Genomic DNA, 16202 nt, shown 5'->3' with positions numbered 1-16202 from the left:
CCTGCTCTAATATGCTGGTTATGAGCGGTGGCCATTTTGGCAGCTTGGCAGACAGCTGTGAAGAGGAGCCTATACCCTCCACAAGCCAGATGGGCACCGAAGATGGTGAGAACGATTGGCAATACCTGATCCAAATCTCCATGCAGCCAGCAAATGAAGTAGAATGTTGACGGATGGGTAATGTAAATGTCTCCAGGCCATTTATTCTTCCTCCAAAGTTCTTTTCCTTAATAAGGCAAACAACGAAGGAAGAGATTAAGAGCTCCTATCATTAGGGGGGAGTTAGATCTGACAGACCCATATTCAGCTGCATTTCTTCTCTTTCCCCTCGGAGATATGAAAGCTCTAGAGGTGCTTCATTATTTAAGGAAGCTACTAAACGGCCAACCAAGGCAGCACAGAAAGATTCTTCCAATGGGAAAATAGGAAGAGACAGCCCCCAGGAGGGACCTAATCCTTCCTCAGAGAGTGACCTTGATGATCGAGAGGAGGCAGAATTCCTCTCAGATAAGGAGGAAGAAGAAATCGAGGTCCCTGAGCAGTCTGTCAGGTTTTTCAGATCTGAAGTTTATCAATATCTTTTATCAGAAACACTAGCCACATTAGATTTAAAGGAGTCCCCGGGGGAAGAGGACCAGGGCTCCACAGATTTAAAATGCAGACCGGAAATAAAGAATTCTTTCCCAGATTGTCCTGACCTGGATAGCCCAGGCAAGCCCGATCTCGTTAGATCTCAGAAACTAAGTAGGACTGACCCTGGCAAGTATTTGGAAGGGCGACCTTGAAGGAATACCAGGACTGGGGATGCAGAGGCAGGTTATCAAGCCACCTCTGTGAAAATGTCCTAGCCCCACTAGGGGTCACCAGAAGTTACCAGCACATGTGCACGCATGCGCACGAACACACACACACACACACAAATATTCTTTCCCAGGTCAAGCTTGAATAAGAAGGTGTTTCCCTTCCCTGAATTTTTTGAAAAGCAATTGAAAGCAGAATGGACAGAACTCATGGCTAACAGGCAGTTCCCAGGTACCTACCCTCAATGTTTCCTCTAAGCTCCGCAGTGTTGTGAGCAGGAATTCCACCTCATGAGCAAAAACCCCTAGTAGCATTAAAGTTATGAGCGAGTCTACATTTGACTATTTCATAAATTAGTTTTTTAGAATATTACTTCCATAACCTTGTAAAAATCTCAGAATTATTTTAAACTGTATTTAAACTATATTTTAAGAATAATTTTTTAAAACAATTTTATTTGGATATAACATCAAGTCAACCAATATAACATTTTAGCATCCATCTTATATCCTTTTCTCCCCCTATCTCCCCCCTTCTGGCTTCCCGCAGTGCTCCCACCTCCCTTCCAAATCTTCTATTTTCTTCTCTCTTCTCCCCACATCAATAATTAAACTTATAAGGTAACATTTCTTTAAACTATTATATCTACACATTTGAACTAACTCTAAATATCCTTCTATCTCTAATAGTTATCAAAGCAAATAAAAAAAATAACTAACTATTTTAAGAATAATTTAAACATTATAAGAGAAACAGAATCAAACAAAAGTTATTACAGAAAATGTTGTCCTCTATTGGGGTAGACCAGACCTCCAGAGAACAGGTCTACCCGCTCCTTTCTGCTATATTGGTATACCTGGCCTCCAGAGGTCTACATTCCTGTTTACACTATATTGGTGTACCTGGCCTCTGGAGAACAGGTCTACCCTCCCCTTGTACTATATTGGTATACCTGGCCTCTGGAGAACAGGTCTACTCACCCCTTTCCACTATTTTGGTAGAGCTGGCCTCCAGATGTCAAAAGATGTGAAGAGTTGTCTCTGGCTTTGTGGCCCTCATTAAAAACCAAAAACAGTTCCATTTCCCATGCAAAATCGTATGCACTTAATTTTGTTTTTCAAATATTTGCATATGTCTTATCAATTGAGCTAATTCCAATGTATTAATTAATTAATTAATACTGATGCATTTGTGCACTGTTGGTGTCTGAACACAAGGTGTTCTTGCTTTTTCTTCCCTCACTCTTCAGGTGAAGCTGAAATTTGTATGTAAAATGGCAAATGCTTGTTCAAAACTCTTGTATGGTCTAGTTATTAAACAAACTGTATATAACCTGTTCCCAAGGATTGCTGCACCAGCATGTAAATTGTTAGGATTGTGTATATTGACTGTTATAGCAGCAAGTCACAAGACAAGAGAGCCAGTTTGGTGTAGTGGTTAAGTTAATGGACTCTAATCTGGGAGAACCAGGTTTGATTCCCCACTCCACTCGCACCTGCTGGATGACCTTGGGCAAGCCATAGTTCTGATAAGAGCTGTTCTTGAAAAATGAGCAGTTTCTGTCAAGAGCTCTCTCAGCCCCACCTACCTCACAGGGTGTCTGTTGTGGGGAGGGGAAGGGAAAGGAGTTTGTAAGCCGCTCTGAGACACCTTTGGGTAGTGAAGGGCGGGGTATAAATCCATTCTCTTCTCTTCTTCTTCTGCCAATGTTGAAAGGGCATTACCCCAGATTTACATAGTACATATTTATGATCAAGACATGACAATCAAAACTGCACACAGTATTCCAAATGAGGCAGCACCATACCTCTATACAGGGGCATTACAATATTGATTGTTATATTTTCAGTCCCCTTCCTAATAACTCCAGCAATGAATTTGCCTTTTTTTTTACTGCTGCTGCATAATGAGTCAATGTTTTCAGTTTGCTAGAGGTTGCAAACATGCAAGGAAATGTCTCACGTGATCAGCGAGTCCAGAGTCACACAGCCCAATCCCTTTTCTGCCCAGACTTGCAAAATAGGATCACGAACCCCATCCTGATTTGTAGCACAATCTGTTGAAACCAAAACGTGGCTCTGGAAGAAGTCAGGCCCGTAGCTATGGTGGGGCCTCCCGGGGCCCAGCCCCCAACTTCCTCCCAAGCCCCCCATGTCCTATCCACCCCATGTCCCCCAAGTCGCTGGTGCTGGCCATGCAGAAAGCCAGTAGATGAGGTGGGGCCAGCAGGAACTTTCGCTCAGAGTACTGCTCTGCCAAAAGAAGTACCTGGCCTTCGGGCCCATGCGCTGTGGCACCACCAGTCCTTTCCTTCCTTTCTTTTCCTTCCTTTGTCCTCCTTCCTTTGTTGGCAGGGGAAGGGGGGGAGAGAGCCTGGGGTGCTTCCTTCTCCCTCCTCCCCCTGGAGAAGTACCTGGCTTTCAGGCTGGCACACTGCGGCACCAGCCCTTCCCTCCCTCCCTCCCTTCATTGGCGAGGGAAAGGGGGAGAGAACCTTGGGCGCTGCCTTCTCTCTCCTCCCCCTGGAGAAGTACCTGGCCTTCGGGCTGGTGTGCCATGGCACCAGCCCTTTCCTTCCTTCCTTCATCTTCCTTCAGCCTCCTTCTTTCATTGGTGAGGGAGGGAGAGAACCTGGGGCGCTGCCTTCTCCCTCCTCCCTCCCGGAGAAGTACCTGGCTTTTGGGCTGGTGTGCCACAGTGCACACTCTCCCAACTCCCTCCCCTCCCCTCCCCCCCTGGAGAAGTACCTGGCTTTTGGGCTGGAGTGCCACAGTGCTAGCAGGGAAGTGGTGGGGGAGAGTAGTTTAATGTAATTTAACTTAATTGCAGGGAAGGGTGGGAGCTTGAAGGTGTGTGCAGGGGTGCCCCCCAACTTATTTTAAGGCCCCCCCAAATTAAAAAGATCCTGGCTATGGGCCTGGAAGAAGTTGCAAACTTTGCTAGGAAAAACAGGGAAGGTGGGAGAAAAGGGAGCAAGACAAAACCAGCCCATTCAAACAGTATGTACAACACAGAACCCCCTTTGGCGCGCAAAATGTCAAGCGACAGCAGCCAAACTGAAAAAAAAACCCCAAAGCATTTGAAGCAAAGGATTTTACCTGCCAGGATCGTTTTGCCCAGATGGGTCAGTGGCTAAGCAGCGAGGTCTGGGGAAATGGTTAAGGAAAGAAAGGAGGAGAGTTGAATTCACCATGCAAAGGAAAAGCCACACAAAGGAAAAGCCACACAGCTGCTTCAACCCAGCAGCGGAGCGCTTTGTGCAAATGACCAATGTACCTCCTCCTGCTCCTGTTCCAGAGAACAGAGAGAAGAAATGGGGATCTGGCTCCCAGCCCCACCTCAACCCGAGCCCGCCTGCCTAGTGAGTGCCTAGCACAATTTATGCAGGGAACTCTGTCTCTGGGTTAACCCTCCCCTGACTTCACAAGAGGAGGGGGGGGAATGCGTGCCTGCCATTTCAGGTAGCAATGCAACTGGGTTCTCCTGCATGCTGCATCTTCTTCCAAGACACACACAGTCAGTGGTGCCTGCCCCCAGGCACCAGCTGAGCAGGAGGGTGGGGCACCTCAGAGGAAGCACCCGTGCATTCAGGATGAAACACTGTGTGTCCAGGGGAGGAAATCCATGCACATTTATGCATATACTCACATCAGAGGGAAGCCTGGAACCCCTAGTTGATGCCCTAGTCACCACCTTACAGTCCTCAGGTCTTCTATTTGAAGATGGCAAGGGCCACATCAGAGACAGCCTGGACAAGAGGGCTGACTTTGCATTAAAGGAAGCACAGAAGGCCACAGCCAAGGTGATTGGAGCATCTACCATGGCTTCTATAGTGTCCAGGGCTGCTATAGTCTGGACTAGAAAAGTGCTTCAGTTGATCCCAGACTACAATTGTAGACTCAGTGAAGGTGTCAACAGACTTCTTAAAGCCATGTCATTCATGTCGGATTCTACCCTTGACTCCTTGATTTTTTTCACCAGGAGCCATGGCTTCAGCAGCATTCAAAGGCCATTATATCAACCTATCCATTTCAAGGGGATAAGCTGTTCGACGATGCCCTCAACAGTACACTGGTGGATACCAGAGATTAGAAGTGCAATGATAGAAGGCCCTTTGGAAATTATTCCTTTCTTTCCCAACATACACTCCCCAGATTCAAACAAGAAGCCAGAAGGCCCAGACACGCTATCAGATAGAGCTGATAGAGCTGGGAAGTTCTCTAAAGTGTGACTTGTGGTCAGCTCCAGTGGGAGGACGCTTGATTCAATTCAGCGACATCTGGATCAACTCCAATGCCCACAATTGGGCAGTAGAAGTAGTCACCAATGGGTACAACATAGAATTCAACAGGTACCCACTGGAATGATTCATAATATCACTACTCATAGGACCCTTAAAAACAGCTCAGAACCTTTAAAGTGATCAAACATCTTTTCAGCATTAAAGCCATAGAACTTGTCCCTCATTCAGAAAGGGGGCATGGAGTGTACTCTATTTTCTTTATGGTTCCCAAAAAGAATGGTACTGGAGAACAATATACAACCTGAAATACCTCAGGCAATATTCAGCCTGAAATACCTGAGGCATTTCAGAATGGATACACTACAATCAATCACCAACTCCCTGAAACTGGAAGAGTACCTAACCTCGATATACTTGACGGAGGCTTATCTCTGCATACCAGTATTTTAGGGTCACAGCGAATTCCTCTGTTTTTGTGTTGGGGAGATCTATCTTCAGTTCAGAGCTCTACCCTTCAGCCTCTTCACGAGGTTTTTCTCCAAATTACTCATCAATCTGGTGGTGAGGCTAACAGAGCAGGGAATGCACATTCATCCCTATCTAGATGACCTGCTAATCAGGTCCAGTTCCCTCTACAAATTACAAGACACGGAAAAACCATCCACTTTCCTCAAGACCATGTATTCCTAGTGAACCTGCGAAAGAGTTCCCTGGAACCAACACAGAGACTGGAACACCTAATAGACTAATTAGACACCATGGCCAACAGTCTGTTCCTTACAGAAAAGAAGGCAAAGACAACAAAAGAAATGGCAACATCCATAATATGGAGCAGATCTTCCTCACTAATGTCTCTCACAAGTCTTATGGGTCTGCTCATTTCAAACATAGACGCAATACAATGGGGCAAACTTCCTTCCAGACATGTGCAACAACTTCTGAGACCCTTCCAAGATCAAATTGCAAGAAAGGAAGACCTATCCATCCATGTTCCACTAAGGGTGAAATACAGTCTAGTCTGGTGGACAAAAACATCCAACTTTATGCAGGGCAAGAAATATTGGGTCACAGAAGTGAAACAATTATTCACAGATGCAATTCTCTCCGCATGGGAAGCAACACTGGAAGGAGACCTGGTACAGGGGCAGTGGAGCAAGAAGGAATTGGCTCTGCCAATCAACCTCCTAAAGCTCCAGGCCATTCATCTAGCTCTTCTTTGCTTTGAAGCCAGCATAGCCCACTCCTGCATCTTGATATGAACAGACAACATAGTGGCAAAAACATATCTCAACAAACAGGGAGGTTCCAGGTCACCAGCTGTTCACAAGAAAGCATCCAATCTCCTTAAGTTGGCAGAGAAGAACCTGCTATTCATTTGGGCAGAACACATAAAGGGAACAGCCAATGTACAGGCAGACTGGCTAAGCTGGCAGGTGGTCCAAGTGGGAGAATGGACCCTCAAAAAAGATCTTTTCAACTTGATCACAAGTCACTTTGGTCTTCCATTGGTGGACCTCTTTGCATCTTCAATGAACTTTAACTGGAAGGCATTCATCAGATTATGTAAGAGGAAGAACATCGACACTCTGAACCCCAAAATTAAGTCTATATTAGATTTCCAACCTGGAAGTTGAACATTGTTCTATCATCTCTTACAAAACCTCCCTTCAAACCTATTAATGAGATTCCATTGAAGTAGTTGAGATTGAAAACCCTATTCTTAGTGGTCATCACTTCTGTGAGATGTATGTCAGAGCTCGGAACACTTTCCATCAAATCTGAGCTCTATATCTTCCATAGAGCTAAGGTGATGTTGAGAACTGACCCAGCCTTCTGCCCAAAAGTTAATTCCACATTTCACAGATCCCAAGAGATCAACCTTCCATCCTTTTGTCTGAATCCCAATCACCCAAGGGAAAGGTTGTGGCACATGCTGGATGTCAGAAGAATGCTAAAGGCATTCATACTCAGAACAGAACACATCAGGAGAACAGATTCTCTATTCATCTCCATCTCCCCACTGAATATGGGAAATAAAACATCCAGGTTAGCCATCAGCAGATATCTCAAAGAGCCTCCAAATGCCACAAACTGGATATTCCACATGGAATCACAGCGCATTCTGTCAGAAGCATGGCAACCAATGCAGCTTTTAGTAGACATGCCACAGTAGAAAAGTGTGCAAGGCAGCAACATGGTCTTCTATTTCTATGTTTATAAAGCACTATAAGATAGACATCTACAATTCAGCTGACGCTGTCTTTAGCAGAAGAGTCCTCCAAAACATAATAGACACAGAAGATGATGACCCACCCAGAACATGAGGACACTGCTATGGGAGGTCCCACCAAGAAGTCTTCCGCCTCAGAGAGAACGGACCATTGGATACTTACCATGAAAGGTCCTTCTTCTCTGAGGAAAGGAGGACATTTTGTCCCTCCCAAGGTCATCATCAACAAGTCATTCAATCAAGCAACCAGCTCTCTTTTCAGCCGTGGCCCCTGCCTGGTGGAACATCCTGGTTGAGATCGGGGCCCTGCGAGATTTATTACTATGCCACAGGGTCTGCAAAATGGAGCTGTTCCACCAGGCTTTTGGGCGAGGCAGCAGATGTCTACAGGACACTGCCCTTCCCTTCTTAATCTGATAAATCTGCCTCAATTGTACTGCCTCGGTGCCTGCCATGTTTCAGCATGTATTGCAGTCAGATATTATTAAGCTGCTGCCAGGTTCTAGCTTAAGTACTGAAATATTTATTTGGAGAAAATGATTTGATTTTTTTAAATAAATATTTATTGTTTCATCATGTGTTGTGAGCCGCCCTGAGCCCACTTGTGGGATAGGGCGGGATACAAATCAAATGAAATAAATAGATATATTTCTATCCTTTTCTTTTTGCACAACAGCTAGCTTTTGCACTGTTTTGTAGCTCCTTAGCAGCATAATTGGAGTTGACAAGTCTGTATGTGACAGCAGATGAAAACTATAAAAGGAGGGCGCACAAATACAAGTTTTTTGCTGATGGTGACTTGTTTATAGTTCTCTATAGATCCAAGTCATTTATCAGGTGTGTGTTTGCAAATGACAGAACAGTGCTGGAATACTTGAAATCCATGACAGGTGGGGCTCAATATGAAATCTGTCACAAGCTTCTTAAGTTCATTAACAGTGCGGTCCTTAAACCCTTCCAAGTCCATTGAAGTTAATAGAAGGGTGTAGATCTCCTTAGGACTGCACTGCGAATCACAATAAATTGTAATCAAGGATGCTGGGAAGGGTAAGCCTTCCCATTTCCTAAATAGCAACTAAAATTCTAGAACTTGCCTTTAAGATATTACAAGAACTTTGTCAAGTAGCACATGAGAAAATAGAGCCCACAGCCATATAGTAAGCAAAAAAATTCTGTTTGAGTATTGACATGACAGTTTTTGAAAGTTCAAGCAGAAAACCAATTATAATGAGCACTGAAAAGCCTGAAGCCCTGCTGTTCAATAAATAAAAAGTACAACAAACTGTTTTCCAAAAAGGTTCTAGAGAGTTTCCGTCTTGTCCCACTACTTACAATATGATTACATAAATAGTCTCTGTTTGCTGTTGAATTGCCAGGCAGCTGTATTAAAGTACAAATCAAATCAAGTTAGGATTAGAAAGTAAAAGAGCATGGTTTAAAGTAATCTATCCCCCAGGAACTGTGCTCAGATTCATCAAACAGAGCTTAAAGTACAGTATATCTTATACCCTTGTGTTTCTATGCTGCACTGCTGTGAAACCAGTTATTATTTTTGATATCCAGAGAATGTAGCTTGTAGCTTTAGGAGGCTCACTTGCTTATTTAAAAGTACTATAAACCTTACCTGTCATTTATTATTATTTCTTTTGGTTAAGTCTCCTGAAAAGGACATTAGGATGTCACAAAAGAAGCCCCTTCTTATTGATTGTCCCATATTTGGCTTCCTCGTATTGTTTTGAATATCTTTAGCTGATAAAAGGAGAAATTAGGCATGAGGGTGATACTGTTTTATTTAAAAAACCCTGAGAGGTATACAATTCTGCTAACTGCCTAAAAATGCATGCCTCCACAGTGTACTTCTATGGGACCAGTCACAGAGGTTCTGCCTTGGGAAATTCTCTGTTCAAGTGTGTAACCTGATTCTATCAAAGAGAGAGGCAGTAAAGATGACTCATTTTTTACACTCTTTATATACAATTGTTCCTAATGTGTACTACTTGGAAGGCTGAAGCAGATGACGAAACTCATCCTAGGCTAGTAGAAAACCAACTCCAAATACTTTGGCCATCAAGATGGCTTTGGGGTCATCTCTACCTGCAATTGTTAAACTCTTACAATTCCATTACTGTTTGTTTTATAGTAATATTTACACATTTTTTTGCGTGCTCATGCATTCTTCTGTCAGAACTATGGGTTTTTAAATGTCTTTAAAATCATCACATTCAATTCATGTAATGACTCTCATATATCCACCATAACTTGGGTAAAGGTAAAGGCTCCCTTGCTCGAAAGCCAGTCGAGTCCGACTCTAGGGTTGCGGTGCTCATCTCCGTTTCAAAGCCGAAGAGCCAGCGCTGTCCGAAGACGTTTCCGTGGTCATGTGGCCAGCATGACTAAACACCAAGGCGCACGGAACACTGTTACCTTCCCACTGAAGTGGTACCTATTTATCGACTTGCAATTTCTTGCTTTTGAACTGCTAGGTTGGCAGGAGCTGGAACTAGAGACGGGAGCTCACTCCATCATGCGGCATCTGGGTCTCGAACTGCTGAACTACTGACCTTCCACAGCCTGCAGTTCAGCGTCTTAACCACTTGAGCCACCGCAGCTCCTATAACTTGGGTATAGTATATTAAAATTAGACAGACGTATAAAGAGCCTGAGGTGGACAAGCTGGGATTCAAGAAATTTACAGTGCAACCCTATGCGGAGTTATACCCTTCTAAGCCCATTTACTTCAGTGGACTAAGAAGGTGTAACTCTGTTTAGGATAATACTGTTAGTGAAGATCCAATGAATAATATTGGCTTCAAAAAGTTTTTTTAAAAGAAGGAAGCTGATAATGGAAGATCAAAAAGAGGGATGACAGAAAACTTCAGTCCAGCCCAACCACAGAAATATTTGTTCCTCTGGAAGGTGATAGCAATGCTAGAAGACTCCTTAAAAAAGAAGTGAAAATTTAATCTCCAAAATCGGTGAAACATCAGAGGATTATTACTTGAGCTTTTATCTGTGAAAGATCATACCAGAAAACAGATGGTCTGACCACGATGTTAATGAATTTTCCCCACTTATCAACTTATTTAAAAGGTCCTTCCACATGATTTAGACATTAGCCTCCAGCCTTTTCAAACCTTGACCCATTGTGCTGCCCAAAAGTGCTACGTCACATGGTACCAGAGTCATGTGCCAGGAATAAGGGGAGCCCGAGTGATGACTTTGCCAGTGTCAGGACCACAGCTGTGGGCAGCAGACCAAAAGAGCTGGGGTCAGGAAACACCATAGTGTATCATGGTGAAGAACAAGCCAAGGGTCAGAGCCATGCAGGAATCCTCTTGATCACTGGGTGACCTCATCTTGCTGTACTGCAGCTCCATTCAGCAGGCATTCAGCGCAGAAGTGATATGGCATCCTTGCTCTTTGTGCATGCGCACTGGCATTGTATCCTTCCGAAAGATAGTCAAAATGATGGCGTAGCTAGTCGGAATCTGCAACACCCATGAGGATCCTGACCCATAGGCTGAAAACCACTGATTTCACCGAGGCATCCTTGCTCTTTGTGCATGCACACTGGCATTGTATCCTTCTGAAAGACAGTAAAAATGATGGCGCAGTTAGTCGGAATCTGCAACACCCATGAGGATCCTGACCCATAGGCTGAAAACCACTGATTTCACCTAGGCCCTATAAGGCTCTAGTGTTCCTAAATCCAGTCTAAAGTCACAGAAACATAAAGGACTTTCAGTGTGACTAAACATAGGATGGCACAGTGACAAAAGGTGGCTGGTTTGCACCTTACATTCATACATGCTTCTGTCATTTAGGAATGAGAATTGTACCACTGTTTGGAATACCAGCAATTCATGGGATAGATATGTAACTTGGTACGAGAAGACTCAGTGTGGGTTTAAGTATAGAATAAATATAGCCAATTAATCCCTTATTAGGTAATAATAGTTAGCTGGTTCCTCTAATTTTCCTTTATGAACATAGCTAATACATAGAGAAAAAGCCAAACCTATTGTAACCAAGCCACTTCCCCATCACATACCTCCCCACAGTCTCTTGCTCTATGGGGATGTGCTCAAAGATACAGCTGTATTCAGTGCCTTACATTGGATCTTACTAATGTCTGTTCAATGATGATTCAGAGAAGTGTGACTGAGGGGGGGAACATGGAAATCCTGAGTTCTAATCCCACTCAATGATGCTTTGCTGTGTGTCCTAATTTGTTAATTTAATAGCAAGAACTGTCGGGATTACCTCCTATAGTGCCCTGAAACCTTTGCATAAACTATCCTGGTTCAAGGGGATGCTGCTTTCTTTAATTTTGGATCAATACTGTAAAGTAGTCTTCAGAACTGCTTGCCTTGCATCTGGTTTAGGAAGTTGTGTTTCTTCCATGATTTTGCATTGTAGCGGCTGATAACTTGGGAGTATGATCTAATACTTTTAACATTTGTACCTTAGTTATCATACAATAATGAAATAATATTCCATATACCCAGAGCCAGCCCGAGGTAGTTCTGCGCTCTAGGCGAGCGTAGATGCCAACCTCCCGGCAGGGCCAGGAGACCATCCCAGCATGCCTGGCAGGTAGGGGTGGCTCCATGGCCCCCCTTTTTAAAAAGGAGGCACAGAAAGGTGCAGGGGGGGCAGCTTCCCAGCCAGGAGCCACCTCTGTCTGGCCAGGTGCATGCATGGCGCCCCATGGTCTGGGTCTCGCTGTGTGTTGGGGGCGCGGGCGCTCCTGGGAGCCGAGGCGGTTGGCATCGTCACCCCCTCTCACCCCTCAGGCGGACCAGACCCCGGGTTTTTGGGGTGGGCGGGCAGGGGTCTGGTGCTCTCTGGGTGTCCTCTCCTCCGGGACGGGCGGTGTGTGTGTGTGTGGGGTCTGGGTCGGACCTATTCCCTGCGTGTCCCCGGCATGCCACTCCTCCTCCTCCCCCCTGCTTCTCCTTGGTGAGCCCTGGCAGCGGGCATCACCGTCGTCTGGCGGATCCGGGTGAAAAGAGCTGGAGAAAAGTGAAAGCTTTGCCGAAAGCGAGCCGAAAATACCCGGAAGGAGCCGAGTGGTGATTGCTGTCTCTCCGATGGCGACCAGTGCCTCAGGGCTGGGCCAGAGAAGCCCCCCCCCCCGCCTCCCCTGCCACAACCGGGCAGGAGAGGCCGAGAAAGGTGGTGGCAGCGGCTGGGCTGGAGAAGGGCCCCCCCCCCCCCCGCCGCAGCCGGGCAGGAGAGGCCGAGAAAGGCAGCAGCAGCGGCGGTGGCGGGTGGGCAGGCAGGGGAGGAAAGCGGAGCACCCTGCCCACGCCGCCGCCACGCGTCCTCCTCCTGCAGCTGACAGAGCTCCTCCCAGCCCTGGTGCTCCTCCCAGCTGCTGGCCAGGCGTGTCAGTGGCCGCCCCTGCCTCTCCTCCCGCACCCTAACGGCCGGCTCGCACTTTAGGCGAAGGCCTAGTTCGCCTAGTGGGCGAGCCGACCCTGCATATACCTGTTTAAGGATATAATACACAAACCTATACAGTAAGGGTGGAATCAGGTAAAGGCTCTTTTTGTAGCAGGAACTTCTTTGCATATTAAGCAACACACCCCTAATGTAGCCAGTCCTCCAAGAGCTTACAGTAGCCCCTGTAAGAAGAGCTCTGTAAGCTCTTGGAGGATTGGCTACATTAGGGGTGTGTCGCCTAATATGCAAAGGAGTTCCTGCTACAAAAAGATCCATGTGAAATGAGTTAGGACTCTAAGCAATGCTGTGTCTCCCCCCCCCTTATGTTAACCACAAGAATACATTCTAAGCCATAGCCATAAAGTTCCTGTTGAGAGAAGTGCCATTAGCTGCCGTGATTTAATTACACTGCTGGTAGCCATGGTGTAATATTAGCTATCTTTTTTGTTTGTGTGAAATAACATTGGTACAAAAGTTTCCAGCATATACATCTTGTATCTCAGACAAATGTGCATCCTTTTGAAAGCTCTTAATTTATGAAATACTTGTTAATGACCTATTGATTTTTATCAGCCACACCAAACTAAAGGCAAATGTACCATGTTGCCATTATTAACGAAAAACACCCCTCAATAAATTAGAGGTAAACGAAGATAAATGATTTAAGTGCTCAGTTTGTAGAGTAAATTGAACCCATACATCACAGGCTTTCATTATTTTATATTTTAAATACAATCAGGTGCGTGGGAGCTGATTGACCGGTGATATAAAATTAGCAATATTGGCTATAACAGTATTGATGGTGGAGGGGTGGGGGAAGTACTTTCCTTCTAATGCAAATAATAGGAGACTAATTTCCATATTTTTTCTTATTTCTTGGAATGTGACCGATAAACAGGAAACGATAACATGGATCCGACTGTTTTTTACTCTTGCTTCTCCCTCCCCACCCCATCCTATTTGAAGAAATGAAGGGCTCTGTGTTAATTTTAAGCCTCCCTTTGATTGGGTGAACCTGTCTCCCTTTTGTGTGACATGGTTGCCACAGGTCATTGCCTGGTGCAGTGTACCATGAAACAAACAAATAGAAAAAGGCACCTTCTGGCACTTTAAGTTTCGGCTGCCATTGACTACAGCCCCAGTGGTTCAGAATGATGAAAAACAGTGCCTGGACCAACAACAACAGCAACAAAAAACCCGCTCCTATGGTTAGAGTGGGAAAAATGTGCACGATGATCACATGAACCAGGAAGGGCAAGACAGACAGCTGAAGTCATCTCAAAACTCAAGAGAAAAGGAGTCGACAAGAGGTCACAATTATATTCCAGCGTCGCCCTCCCTTTCAGCGAGATCTGATATATTCAGTTTGTTCTTGTATGGTGCTTAGGGAAGTTCTAATTAAGGGAAGAAAGAATTTTGACACATGTGAAGCAGAGATCAATATTTAGCACTATAATCAGCAATTCCTGATGGTTTGACAGTGTCACTATACACATTGTAACTATCCATTATTCTCCAAGAAGGGAGCCAGGCGAAGGCTAACAGGCTTATGGCAAGCTATCATGAATCACAGAAAGCAGCCTCTCATTCACTTCTGTTTGCCTTTCTTTTTCATCTTCATTCATCCTTGTAGAGGAGATTGTGCCGGCTTCTGCCAGCCTTGAAAGCCACCATGCTCCTGAACTGCAGCATGTTCAAGGCTAAACATCTGGTTGTACGAAGCACAATCTCCTTGCTTTTTGAATGAGAATGTGCATTTTTTTTTGCCTGCTTGCACTGTACAGTAAATATATAGGTGGGGTTTTTTTTGCTGTTGGGGAAACAAAATGGTAATCCTGTGTCATGAAGTTCTACAGGAAGGAAAATAGTGGCAGCAGCACTAACCCTGTACTTAAGTTCCATTGAATGCATTGAACAATCTGTTGTACTTAGCGCTTTTCAGTCATTACATGTGATTGCCCATATGGGACAAATGTGCTACATGTAATTCTCCTGATGGGCATGATCTGAAATGAACAATACTTGTATATTCCTGTTCTGGAACACATATATTCATATACCAAGGTGAAAGATTATGTTGCCTCTTTCAGAAGAAATTGTGTGTATTAGGAGGGTCATATGTAGTGTGTCCTGTACATTAGGTTGCAGTACTGGCAATGTAACGACTGAAAGGGGGTCTTGTGTTCAGTAATTCTTATGCTACATTCAACACATGTATACCTGAGCGTGTAATTTAAACCCTGCATTTATGCAAGTACTGGTGTTTGCATTCATTAATGTTTATGCTTGTTGGCTCTTTCCTTCAAACAGATGTATGCGTGTAAATGCAGGATGTACCTGTGTTGGACTTCCGGTCAATGGAATAGGGATGGCGGACACTCTTCCCAAGACAGGGAAGGGCGGTTCACACGCCAGCGGCGTGGAGGGGTGCCATCTCAAGTGACACCCCCGAGGAGCCTTTGTGATAGGCTCCAGGACAGGGGGCTTTTGAGGGGTAGCCTCTTCGATGGCGTAATGCCGGAGAATTGAGGCTCCCCTCCGCCCCGATGGTCCAGTCGCTGAGTGGCCTTCAGGCATAAGCCGGAGATCGAGCGGAATGGCGTAAAACTGAGCGTGGTCAGAGAAACTGACCGACAATGAACGTGAGTTCTGAATAAAACAGAGTAGTTTGAAAAGCAATCCCCCCCCATGGTTGAAAACAGTGATTGCAATGCGAATGAGCGGCTAATGAACACGAAGGGGGAGAGGGGAGGAAGTAAACCGAAAGTGTTTTGAGAGACTTATCTGAATCGCGAAGTTGTCTGGCGAGTTTTCTGAGTTGTGTGGAAGCGGTAGAAACTGTAAACAAAACGGGAAAGATGGCAGCCCAGCAGAGAAAGTTTAAAACGAAGCTAGCCGGTCAGAGTCCGAGACCAGAAGAGGATGCAGATGTCCTCAAACTCCTGGCGGATATGCTCAAGCCAGTAATGCAGCAACTCGATGGTATTAACCAGCAATTAACTGTGATGAATAAAAACTTTGCAGCACAGCAGCTTCAGCTGAATGAAACAGAGAAAAAAGTGGAGCAGGCAAACGAAAAAATTAAAGAGATAGACACCACAAGCAAGAAGTTGAGGAAAAGGCTGGGAGATGTGGAAACAAAACAAAATTGGCAAGAGAATCGAGTTTTGCAGCTACAGATGGAAAAAGCTAACATGATTCTCAGGTTTCAGGGGGTTCCTGAAATGGATTGGCAAGACTTGAAGAGGGTGCTCAGTGAGATTATTGCTCCAGTAGTAGGTTTAACAGCCGATGAACTGGTAAACGAAATGGAGTCAGTCTATAGGGCATACTCCAATTACATTAAAAAAATAACCTACCTGGAGAAATAGTGGTTAGGTTTTTAAGAAGACAAACCAGAGATGCCATTTTAAAAGCAACTTCAGCAACTCCACTGAAAATGGGAAATGTAACCATCAAAACCTTAAAGGACATTCCATT

Source organism: Gekko japonicus, unplaced genomic scaffold (assembly GCF_001447785.1).
Source record: "Gekko japonicus isolate JY-2015 unplaced genomic scaffold, Gekko_japonicus_V1.1 scaffold6, whole genome shotgun sequence".
Lineage (NCBI taxonomy): Eukaryota > Metazoa > Chordata > Lepidosauria > Squamata > Gekkonidae > Gekko > Gekko japonicus.
This window is presented reverse-complemented; position numbering follows the sequence as displayed.